This window comes from Amphiura filiformis, chromosome 7 (assembly GCF_039555335.1).
Source record: "Amphiura filiformis chromosome 7, Afil_fr2py, whole genome shotgun sequence".
NCBI lineage: Eukaryota > Metazoa > Echinodermata > Ophiuroidea > Amphilepidida > Amphiuridae > Amphiura > Amphiura filiformis.
This window is the reverse complement of record NC_092634.1, coordinates 22,420,943-22,434,928: the sequence shown is the minus strand read 5'-3', so window position 1 is coordinate 22,434,928 and position 13,986 is coordinate 22,420,943.

The window sequence follows — 13,986 nt, the reverse complement described above, 5'->3', positions numbered from 1 at the left end:
TGCAGCATCAATTAGCGCGTTGTTTTTACGCAATCGCGCGCGATATTCGAACTAACATCTTCAGTACATAGCAAAACCACGGCCACGGGTGAATAATACGTGCGTTGCGTGAGAAACAAGTTAATACTGAAAAGCTTTTGTTCACAAACGGACTTTTTTCCCAGTCAGAATATTATTAATTAAAAGTGTGTTAGACAGTATTTTGTTTATTTCAATCAAAGCATATCTGCTCATGAAACGTGTTTTGCAATGAGTTTCCCCGTTATAATGAATCCATGCGCATTTTGCTATCTACCGAAGATAACTTAGATTTCATGTATTTTGTTATTTTTATCTCATGGACGAAACAGGTTGATGTTTTTAGAATTGTGATAGTGGTGCTATCTTTTCAAGATCAAATTACAATTTCTAAATGTTGCGACATTTTCTTTTGGTAGGCCTATAATTATGCTGAATCCACATATTTTTCCTATCTACTGAAGATAACTCAAATTAAAAGCATGTTGCCATTTTGTCTCAACGAGATAGCTTATTATTTTAGAACCGTGTTAGTGGTGCTGTGTATCTACTAAAAACAAAGAAATAATATGGCGGTCAAAAATAAACATTTTAAAAGCAAGCAGTAAATAAAAGTGTTTAAAGCAAGTGTTCACTGCTTGAAATTTTATTTGGATCTTCCGTAGATATATATAGCACCAGCAGGCCTCATTTGATTCTAAAATATCAATCTATCTCGTCCAGGAGACAAAAATGTCAACATAGGCCGGCATTTTATTTCAGTTTTATTCAGTAGATTGAAAAAGAAAACCGCAGGAATTTAAAATTAAACCAAAACAAAATGTCGCAATACATTAAACATTAATTTGATTCTCAGTAGATATAGCACCGGTAGGCCTAGCCTAATTCGATTCGAAGATATCACTCTATCTCGTTCAAGAGACAAAAGTATCAACATAGGCCTGCATTTATTTCAGCTATATCCAGTAGATTGAAAAAGAATACCACAGGAATTTAAAATTAAAGAAAAACAAAATGTGGCAACACTTGAAATTTTAATTTGATCTTCAGAAGATAGCACACCAGTAACATGATTTGATAAAATATCGCTTTAACTCGTTTCAGCAGACAAAACGACAACCAACGAACATTTAAATTTGAGCTATTTGCGGTTGATAGCAAAACCATACGAATTCAGCAAACACAAAATGACATCAACCAGATAGAGAAATGTAAAGGCTTTATTTCAAAGTTTGTTCCAGCATCATACGGTATTCCGTTCTTGAGATATTTCAATTTAATATGTACCATGTAAATCAATGCAGGAGCTTTATAGACACCGGTACCAGAATCGATCAAATTACGGCATGTCTCGACACATTTTCTGTTAATGGTATAAAGTTATGGTAAGTTCGTGTTTTTTACTAGCTACTGAAGATAGCTTAAATTAAATCGATGATGTAATTTTGGTCTCCAGTAGTGCTATCTATTGAAGATCGAGTTAAAATATCCATGCAGTTAGGTCTGCAAAATGGTGTGACATTATTTTTGAAACAGAGTACGTGAACGTCATAACCGCAACGGATGCGCGCATAACGCGTGCAGCATCAATTAGCGCGTTGTTTTTAGGCAATCACGCGCGATATTCGAACTAACATCTTCAGTACATAGCAAAACCACGGGTGAATATTAAATACGTGCGTTGCGTTAGAAACAAGTTAATACTGAAAAGCTTTTGTTCACAAACGGACTTTTTCCCAGTCAGAATATTATTAATTAAAAGTGTGTTAGACAGTATTTTGTTTATTTCAATCAAAGCATATCTGCTCATGAAACGTGTTTTGCAATGAGTTTCCCCCGTTATATAATGAATCCATGCGCATTTTGCTATCTACCGAAGATAACTTAGATTTCATGTATTTTGTTATTTTTATCTCATGGACGAAACAGATTGATGTTTTTAGAATTGTGATAGTGGTGCTATCTTTTCAAGATCAAATTACAATTTCTAAATGTTGCGACATTTTCTTTTGGTAGGCCTATAATTATGCTGAATCCACATATTTTTCCTATCTACTGAAGATAACTCAAATTAAAAGCATGTTGCCATTTTGTCTCAACGAGATAGCTTATTATTTTAGAACCGTGTTAGTGGTGCTGTGTATCTACTAAAAACAAAGAAATAATATGGCGGTCAAAAATAAACATTTTAAAAGCAAGCAGTAAATAAAAGTGTTTAAAGCAAGTGTTCACTGCTTGAAATTTTATTTGGATCTTCCGTAGATATATATAGCACCAGCAGGCCTCATTTGATTCTAAAATATCAATCTATCTCGTCCAGGAGACAAAAATGTCAACATAGGCCGGCATTTTATTTCAGTTTTATTCAGTAGATTGAAAAAGAAAACCGCAGGAATTTAAAATTAAACCAAAACAAAATGTCGCAATACATTAAACATTAATTTGATTCTCAGTAGATATAGCACCGGTAGGCCTAGCCTAATTCGATTCGAAGATATCACTCTATCTCGCTCAAGAGACAAAAGTATCAACATAGGCCTGCATTTATTTCAGCTATATCCAGTAGATTGAAAAAGAATACCACAGGAATTTAAAATTAAAGAAAAACAAAATGTGGCAACACTTGAAATTTTAATTTGATCTTCAGAAGATAGCACACCAGTAACATGATTTGATCAAATATCGCTTTAACTCGTTTCAGCAGACAAAAACGACAACCAACGAACATTTAAATTTGAGCTATTTGCGGTTGATAGCAAAACCATACGAATTCAGCAAACACAAAATGACATCAACCAGATAGAGAAATGTAAAGGCTTTATTTCAAAGTTTGTTCCAGCATCATACGGTATTCCGTTCTTGAGATATTTCAATTTAATATGTACCATGTAAATCAATGCAGGAGCTTTATAGACACCGGTACCAGAATCGAGCAAATTACGGCATGTCTCGACACATTTTCTGTTAATGGTATAAAGTTATGGTAAGTTCGTGTTTTTTACTAGCTACTGAAGATAGCTTAAATTAAATCGATGATGTAATTTTGGTCTCCAGTAGTGCTATCTATTGAAGATCGAGTTAAAATATCCATGCAGTTAGGTCTGCAAAATGGTGTGACATTATTTTTGAAACAGAGTACGTGAACGTCATAACCGCAACGGATGCGCGCATAACGCGTGCAGCATCAATTAGCGCGTTGTTTTTACGCAATCACGCGCGATATTCGAACTAACATCTTCAGTACATAGCAAAACCACGGGTGAATATTAAATACGTGCGTTGCGTTAGAAACAAGTTAATACTGAAAAGCTTTTGTTCACAAACGGACTTTTTCCCAGTCAGAATATTATTAATTAAAAGTGTGTTAGACAGTATTTTGTTTATTTCAATCAAAGCATATCTGCTCATGAAACGTGTTTTGCAATGAGTTTCCCCCGTTATAATGAATCCATGCGCATTTTGCTATCTACCGAAGATAACTTAGATTTCATGTATTTTGTTATTTTTATCTCATGGACGAAACAGATTGATGTTTTTAGAATTGTGATAGTGGTGCTATCTTTTCAAGATCAAATTACAATTTCTAAATGTTGCGAAATTTTATTTTGGTAGGCCTATAATTATGCTGAATCGACATATTTTTCCTATCTACTGAAGATAACTCAAATTAAAAGCATGTTGCCATTTTGTCTCAACGAGATAGCTTATTATTTTAGAACCGTGTTAGTGGTGCTGTGTATCTACTGAAAACAAAGCAATAATATGGCGGTCAAAAATAAACATTTTAAAAGCAAGCAGTAAATAAAAGTGTTTAAAGCAAGTGTTCACTGCTTGAAATTTTATTTGGATCTTCCGTAGATATATATAGCACCAGCAGGCCTCATTTGATTCTAAAATATCAATCTATCTCGTTCAGGAGACAAAAATGTCAACATAGGCCGGCATTTTATTTCAGTTTTATTCAGTAGATTGAAAAAGAAAACCGCAGGAATTTAAAATTAAACCAAAACAAAATGTCGCAATACATTAAACATTAATTTGATTCTCAGTAGATATAGCACCGGTAGGCCTAATTCGATTCGAAGATATCACTCTATCTCGCTCAAGAGACAAAAGTATCAACATAGGCCTGCATTTATTTCAGCTATATCCAGTAGATTGAAAAATAAAAACCAAAGGAATTTAAAATTAAGGAAAAACAAAATGTCGCAACACTTGAAATTTTAATTTGATCTTCAGAAGATAGCATACCAGTAACATGATTTGATAAAATATCGCTTTAACTCGTTTCAGCAGACAAAAACGACAACCAACGGGCATTTAAATTTGAGCTATTTGCGGTTGATAGCAAAACCACACGAATTCAGCAAACACAAAATGACATCAACCAGATAGAGAAATGTAAAGGCTTTATTTCAAAGTTTGTTCCAGCATCATACGGTATTCCGTTCTTGAGATATTTCAATTTTAATATTTACCATGTAAATCAATGCAGGAGCTTTATAGACACCGGTACCAGAATCGAGCAAATTACGGCATGTCTCGACACATTTTCTGTTAATGGTATAAAGTTATGGTAAGTTCGTGTTTTTACTAGCTACTGAAGATAGCTTAAATTAAATCGATGATGTAATTTTGGTCTCCAGTAGTGCTATCTACTGAAGATCGAGTTAAAATATCCATGCAGTTAGGTCTGCAAAATGGTGTGACATTATTTTTGAAACAAAGTACGTGAACGTCATAACCGCAACGGATGCGCGCATAACGCGTGCAGCATCAATTAGCGCGTTGTTTTTACGCAATCGCGCGCGATATTCGAACTAACATCTTCAGTACATAGCAAAACCACGGCCACGGGTGAATAATACGTGCGTTGCGTGAGAAACAAGTTAATACTGAAAAGCTTTTGTTCACAAACGGACTTTTTCCCAGTCAGAATATTATTAATTAAAAGTGTGTTAGACAGTATTTTGTTTATTTCAATCAAAGCATATCTGCTCATGAAACGTGTTTTGCAATGAGTTTCCCCCGTTATAATGAATCCATGCGCATTTTGCTATCTACCGAAGATAACTTAGATTTCATGTATTTTGTTATTTTTATCTCATGGACGAAACAGGTTGATGTTTTTAGAATTGTGATAGTGGTGCTATCTTTTCAAGATCAAATTACAATTTCTAAATGTTGCGAAATTTTCTTTTGGTAGGCCTATAATTATGCTGAATCCACATATTTTTCCTATCTACTGAAGATAACTCAAATCAAAAGCATGTTGCTATTTTGTCTCAACGAGATAGCTTATTATTTTAGAACCGTGTTAGTGGTGCTGTGTATCTACTAAAAACAAAGAAATAATATGGCGGTCAAAAATAAACATTTTAAAAGCAAGCAGTAAATAAAAGTGTTTAAAGCAAGTGTTCACTGCTTGAAATTTTATTTGGATCTTCCGTAGATATATATAGCATCAGCAGGCCTCATTTGATTCTAAAATATCAATCTATCTCGTCCAGGAGACAAAAATGTCAACATAGGCCGGCATTTTATTTCAGTTTTATTCAGTAGATTGAAAAAGAAAACCGCAGGAATTTAAAATTAAACCAAAACAAAATGTCGCAATACATTAAACATTAATTTGATTCTCAGTAGATATAGCACCGGTAGGCCTAGCCTAATTCGATTCGAAGATATCACTCTATCTCGCTCAAGAGACAAAAGTATCAACATAGGCCTGCATTTATTTCAGCTATATCCAGTAGATTGAAAAAGAATACCACAGGAATTTAAAATTAAAGAAAAACAAAATGTGGCAACACTTGAAATTTTAATTTGATCTTCAGAAGATAGCACACCAGTAACATGATTTGATAAAATATCGCTTTAACTCGTTTCAGCAGACAAAAACGACAACCAACGAACATTTAAATTTGAGCTATTTGCGGTTGATAGCAAAACCATACGAATTCAGCAAACACAAAATGACATCAACCAGATAGAGAAATGTAAAGGCTTTATTTCAAAGTTTGTTCCAGCATCATACGGTATTCCGTTCTTGAGATATTTCAATTTAATATGTACCATGTAAATCAATGCAGGAGCTTTATAGACACCGGTACCAGAATCGAGCAAATTACGGCATGTCTCGACACATTTTCTGTTAATGGTATAAAGTTATGGTAAGTTCGTGTTTTTTACTAGCTACTGAAGATAGCTTAAATTAAATCGATGATGTAATTTTGGTCTCCAGTAGTGCTATCTATTGAAGATCGAGTTAAAATATCCATGCAGTTAGGTCTGCAAAATGGTGTGACATTATTTTTGAAACAGAGTACGTGAACGTCATAACCGCAACGGATGCGCGCATAACGCGTGCAGCATCAATTAGCGCGTTGTTTTTACGCAATCACGCGCGATATTCGAACTAACATCTTCAGTACATAGCAAAACCACGGGTGAATATTAAATACGTGCGTTGCGTTAGAAACAAGTTAATACTGAAAAGCTTTTGTTCACAAACGGACTTTTTCCCAGTCAGAATATTATTAATTAAAAGTGTGTTAGACAGTATTTTGTTTATTTCAATCAAAGCATATCTGCTCATGAAACGTGTTTTGCAATGAGTTCCCCCCGTGATAATGAATCCATGCGCATTTTGCTATCTACCGAAGATAACTTAGATTTCATGTATTTTGTTATTTTTATCTCATGGACGAAACAGATTGATGTTTTTAGAATTGTGATAGTGGTGCTATCTTTTCAAGATCAAATTACAATTTCTAAATGTTGCGAAATTTTATTTTGGTAGGCCTATAATTATGCTGAATCGACATATTTTTCCTATCTACTGAAGATAACTCAAATTAAAAGCATGTTGCCATTTTGTCTCAACGAGATAGCTTATTATTTTAGAACCGTGTTAGTGGTGCTGTGTATCTACTGAAAACAAAGCAATAATATGGCGGTCAAAAATAAACATTTTAAAAGCAAGCAGTAAATAAAAGTGTTTAAAGCAAGTGTTCACTGCTTGAAATTTTATTTGGATCTTCCGTAGATATATATAGCACCAGCAGGCCTCATTTGATTCTAAAATATCAATCTATCTCGTTCAGGAGACAAAAATGTCAACATAGGCCGGCATTTTATTTCAGTTTTATTCAGTAGATTGAAAAAGAAAACCGCAGGAATTTAAAATTAAACCAAAACAAAATGTCGCAATACATTAAACATTAATTTGATTCTCAGTAGATATAGCACCGGTAGGCCTAATTCGATTCGAAGATATCACTCTATCTCGCTCAAGAGACAAAAGTATCAACATAGGCCTGCATTTATTTCAGCTATATCCAGTAGATTGAAAAATAAAAACCAAAGGAATTTAAAATTAAGGAAAAACAAAATGTCGCAACACTTGAAATTTTAATTTGATCTTCAGAAGATAGCATACCAGTAACATGATTTGATAAAATATCGCTTTAACTCGTTTCAGCAGACAAAACGACAACCAACGGGCATTTAAATTTGAGCTATTTGCGGTTGATAGCAAAACCACACGAATTCAGCAAACACAAAATGACATCAACCAGATAGAGAAATGTAAAGGCTTTATTTCAAAGTTTGTTCCAGCATCATACGGTATTCCGTTCTTGAGATATTTCAATTTTAATATTTACCATGTAAATCAATGCAGGAGCTTTATAGACACCGGTACCAGAATCGAGCAAATTACGGCATGTCTCGACACATTTTCTGTTAATGGTATAAAGTTATGGTAAGTTCGTGTTTTTACTAGCTACTGAAGATAGCTTAAATTAAATCGATGATGTAATTTTGGTCTCCAGTAGTGCTATCTACTGAAGATCGAGTTAAAATATCCATGCAGTTAGGTCTGCAAAATGGTGTGACATTATTTTTGAAACAAAGTACGTGAACGTCATAACCGCAACGGATGCGCGCATAACGCGTGCAGCATCAATTAGCGCGTTGTTTTTACGCAATCGCGCGCGATATTCGAACTAACATCTTCAGTACATAGCAAAACCACGGCCACGGGTGAATAATACGTGCGTTGCGTGAGAAACAAGTTAATACTGAAAAGCTTTTGTTCACAAACGGACTTTTTCCCAGTCAGAATATTATTAATTAAAAGTGTGTTAGACAGTATTTTGTTTATTTCAATCAAAGCATATCTGCTCATGAAACGTGTTTTGCAATGAGTTTCCCCCGTTATAATGAATCCATGCGCATTTTGCTATCTACCGAAGATAACTTAGATTTCATGTATTTTGTTATTTTTATCTCATGGACGAAACAGGTTGATGTTTTAGAATTGTGATAGTGGTGCTATCTTTTCAAGATCAAATTACAATTTCTAAATGTTGCGAAATTTTCTTTTGGTAGGCCTATAATTATGCTGAATCCACATATTTTTCCTATCTACTGAAGATAACTCAAATCAAAAGCATGTTGCTATTTTGTCTCAACGAGATAGCTTATTATTTTAGAACCGTGTTAGTGGTGCTGTGTATCTACTAAAAACAAAGAAATAATATGGCGGTCAAAAATAAACATTTTAAAAGCAAGCAGTAAATAAAAGTGTTTAAAGCAAGTGTTCACTGCTTGAAATTTTATTTGGATCTTCCGTAGATATATATAGCATCAGCAGGCCTCATTTGATTCTAAATATCAATCTATCTCGTCCAGGAGACAAAAATGTCAACATAGGCCGGCATTTTATTTCAGTTTTATTCAGTAGATTGAAAAAGAAAACCGCAGGAATTTAAAATTAAACCAAAACAAAATGTCGCAATACATTAAACATTAATTTGATTCTCAGTAGATATAGCACCGGTAGGCCTAGCCTAATTCGATTCGAAGATATCACTCTATCTCGCTCAAGAGACAAAAGTATCAACATAGGCCTGCATTTATTTCAGCTATATCCAGTAGATTGAAAAAGAATACCACAGGAATTTAAAATTAAAGAAAAACAAAATGTGGCAACACTTGAAATTTTAATTTGATCTTCAGAAGATAGCACACCAGTAACATGATTTGATAAAATATCGCTTTAACTCGTTTCAGCAGACAAAAACGACAACCAACGAACATTTAAATTTGAGCTATTTGCGGTTGATAGCAAAACCATACGAATTCAGCAAACACAAAATGACATCAACCAGATAGAGAAATGTAAAGGCTTTATTTCAAAGTTTGTTCCAGCATCATACGGTATTCCGTTCTTGAGATATTTCAATTTAATATGTACCATGTAAATCAATGCAGGAGCTTTATAGACACCGGTACCAGAATCGAGCAAATTACGGCATGTCTCGACACATTTTCTGTTAATGGTATAAAGTTATGGTAAGTTCGCGTTTTTACTAGCTACTGAAGATAGCTTAAATTAAATCGATGATGTAATTTTGGTCTCCAGTAGTGCTATCTATTGAAGATCGAGTTAAAATATCCATGCAGTTAGGTCTGCAAAATGGTGTGACATTATTTTTGAAACAGAGTACGTGAACGTCATAACCGCAACGGATGCGCGCATAACGCGTGCAGCATCAATTAGCGCGTTGTTTTTACGCAATCACGCGCGATATTCGAACTAACATCTTCAGTACATAGCAAAACCACGGGTGAATATTAAATACGTGCGTTGCGTTAGAAACAAGTTAATACTGAAAAGCTTTTGTTCACAAACGGACTTTTTCCCAGTCAGAATATTATTAATTAAAAGTGTGTTAGACAGTATTTTGTTTATTTCAATCAAAGCATATCTGCTCATGAAACGTGTTTTGCAATGAGTTTCCCCGTTATAATGAATCCATGCGCATTTTGCTATCTACCGAAGATAACTTAGATTTCATGTATTTTGTTATTTTTATCTCATGGACGAAACAGATTGATGTTTTTAGAATTGTGATAGTGGTGCTATCTTTTCAAGATCAAATTACAATTTCTAAATGTTGCGAAATTTTATTTTGGTAGGCCTATAATTATGCTGAATCGACATATTTTTCCTATCTACTGAAGATAACTCAAATTAAAAGCATGTTGCCATTTTGTCTCAACGAGATAGCTTATTATTTTAGAACCGTGTTAGTGGTGCTGTGTATCTACTGAAAACAAAGCAATAATATGGCGGTCAAAAATAAACATTTTAAAAGCAAGCAGTAAATAAAAGTGTTTAAAGCAAGTGTTCACTGCTTGAAATTTTATTTGGATCTTCCGTAGATATATATAGCACCAGCAGGCCTCATTTGATTCTAAAATATCAATCTATCTCGTTCAGGAGACAAAAATGTCAACATAGGCCGGCATTTTATTTCAGTTTTATTCAGTAGATTGAAAAAGAAAACCGCAGGAATTTAAAATTAAACCAAAACAAAATGTCGCAATACATTAAACATTAATTTGATTCTCAGTAGATATAGCACCGGTAGGCCTAATTCGATTCGAAGATATCACTCTATCTCGCTCAAGAGACAAAAGTATCAACATAGGCCTGCATTTATTTCAGCTATATCCAGTAGATTGAAAAATAAAAACCAAAGGAATTTAAAATTAAGGAAAAACAAAATGTCGCAACACTTGAAATTTTAATTTGATCTTCAGAAGATAGCATACCAGTAACATGATTTGATAAAATATCGCTTTAACTCGTTTCAGCAGACAAAAAACGACAACCAACGGGCATTTAAATTTGAGCTATTTGCGGTTGATAGCAAAACCACACGAATTCAGCAAACACAAAATGACATCAACCAGATAGAGAAATGTAAAGGCTTTATTTCAAAGTTTGTTCCAGCATCATACGGTATTCCGTTCTTGAGATATTTCAATTTTAATATTTACCATGTAAATCAATGCAGGAGCTTTATAGACACCGGTACCAGAATCGAGCAAATTACGGCATGTCTCGACACATTTTCTGTTAATGGTATAAAGTTATGGTAAGTTCGTGTTTTTTACTAGCTACTGAAGATAGCTTAAATTAAATCGATGATGTAATTTTGGTCTCCAGTAGTGCTATCTACTGAAGATCGAGTTAAAATATCCATGCAGTTAGGTCTGCAAAATGGTGTGACATTATTTTTGAAACAAAGTACGTGAACGTCATAACCGCAACGGATGCGCGCATAACGCGTGCAGCATCAATTAGCGCGTTGTTTTTACGCAATCGCGCGCGATATTCGAACTAACATCTTCAGTACATAGCAAAACCACGGCCACGGGTGAATAATACGTGCGTTGCGTGAGAAACAAGTTAATACTGAAAAGCTTTTGTTCACAAACGGACTTTTTCCCAGTCAGAATATTATTAATTAAAAGTGTGTTAGACAGTATTTTGTTTATTTCAATCAAAGCATATCTGCTCATGAAACGTGTTTTGCAATGAGTTTCCCCCGTTATAATGAATCCATGCGCATTTTGCTATCTACCGAAGATAACTTAGATTTCATGTATTTTGTTATTTTTATCTCATGGACGAAACAGGTTGATGTTTTTAGAATTGTGATAGTGGTGCTATCTTTTCAAGATCAAATTACAATTTCTAAATGTTGCGAAATTTTCTTTTGGTAGGCCTATAATTATGCTGAATCCACATATTTTTCCTATCTACTGAAGATAACTCAAATCAAAAGCATGTTGCTATTTTGTCTCAACGAGATAGCTTATTATTTTAGAACCGTGTTAGTGGTGCTGTGTATCTACTAAAAACAAAGAAATAATATGGCGGTCAAAAATAAACATTTTAAAAGCAAGCAGTAAATAAAAGTGTTTAAAGCAAGTGTTCACTGCTTGAAATTTTATTTGGATCTTCCGTAGATATATATAGCATCAGCAGGCCTCATTTGATTCTAAAATATCAATCTATCTCGTCCAGGAGACAAAAATGTCAACATAGGCCGGCATTTTATTTCAGTTTTATTCAGTAGATTGAAAAAGAAAACCGCAGGAATTTAAAATTAAACCAAAACAAAATGTCGCAATACATTAAACATTAATTTGATTCTCAGTAGATATAGCACCGGTACGCCTAATTCGATTCGAAGATATCACTCTATCTCGCTCAAGAGACAAAAGTATCAACATAGGCCTGCATTTATTTCAGCTATATCCAGTAGATTGAAAAAGAATACCACATGAATTTAAAATTAAAGAAAAACAAAATGTCGCAACACTTGACATTTTAATTTGATCTTCAGAAGATAGCACACCAGAGAAATGTAAAGGCTTTATTTCAAAGTTTGTCCCAGCATCATACGGTATTCCGTTCTTGAGATATTTCAATTTTAATATGTACCATGTAAATCAATGCAGGAGCTTTATAGACACCGGTACCAGAATCGAGCAAATTACGGCATGTCTCGACACATTTTCTGGTAATGGTATAAAGTTATGGTAAGTTCGTGTTTTTTACTAGCTACTGAAGATAGCTTAACGCGGCTGTGTACTATAGACATTGTTTCTTTTGTTAAATTGAGTTTTTTTGATATTTTTGTACTTTGTTATGTTTTTTTATAAATACAAAGAATGAAAATCCAGATTTGTAAACACCAACTGCAATATTTTAAGGATTTTATTTCACTATTCCACTCGTGTTTGAAATTGAAAAGGAAAGAAAATCTTTGTTGTACCAGCCAGGGTACACGCGCGCAACAACGCATCGCTTTGCGTATCGCGCAATTTATTAACGCACAAATACGCTACGCATACGCGACGCTTATCTGCATGTGCGGCGCATCTTATAGAAACAACACGGAAGCACTAATTTCACAAAACCTAGTGGTCAAATGGCTCCGTTTTAGCTGATAAAATGTGGGATTTTTCAAGTTCTTTCCCCCGATTTAAATAACAAGTTATGAATGGATTTCGCTCAAACTTCTCAAGGGGCCGTGGAATTACCCGATGTTCATGTAATGTAAGGTAGAAAAACGAAAACTGCCGCATTCTCATGTGAGATTCGATGAAAGTGCAAAATGTGACCACTTTAAACTTCAACGGCCATTATTTCAATGTTCATTTTCTCGGTAAAATGACGATTTAGGTACACGATAACTCAATAAATACAGCATCTATAGGTAAGCAATTATGCTCATCATAAAAAGCATGATCGACTTAAGAAACGGTTTTCTCATTTTTTTTATATTTTGGTCTATTTCCGATTTTAGGCATCATTTTGTGGAAATATGCGTTTGCGAATTTTAAAAAGTTCATTTTGATGCTTTATATGGTCAATATCTCAAAAAATAAGGCCAATATCAAAAAACTAAAAAAACCGTTTTTGGAATGGAGCCTCAAGATTGAGATAAACACAAAATAAAATATTTTGGAAAGAGTGCTTTTTTGTTATGATGTACCGAACATATATTGCCAAAAACTCACTTTTTTGGGATTTTCTTCATAACTGTTGTTTTTACACCAAATCTATATTTATATTAAGATTCATTGATGTCTTGCCTTTATAAAAATGTATACTTTTATATGTCTCGCGCGAATAATTACAAAGTTATTGTACTTTTACTACATGCATGTCTGAGAGTACACAGCTGCCTTAAATTAAATCGATGATGTAATTTTGGTCTCCAGTAGTGCTATCTACTGAAGATCGAGTTAAAACAAACGGTAGGCCTAATTCGATTCGAAGATATCACTCTATCTCGCTCAAGAGACAAAAGTATCAACATAGGCCTGCATTTATTTCAGCTATATCCAGTAGATTGAAAAATAACCACAGGAATTTAAAATTAAACCAAAACAAAATGTCGCAACATGATTTGATAAAATATCGCTTTAACTCGTTTCAGCAGACAAAAACGATAACCAACGGGCATTTAAATTTGAGCTATTTGCGGTTGATAACAAAACCACACGAAATCAGCAAACACAAAATGACATCAACCAGATAGAGAAATGTAAAGGCTTTATTTCAAGGTTTGTTCCAGCATCATACGGTATTCCGTT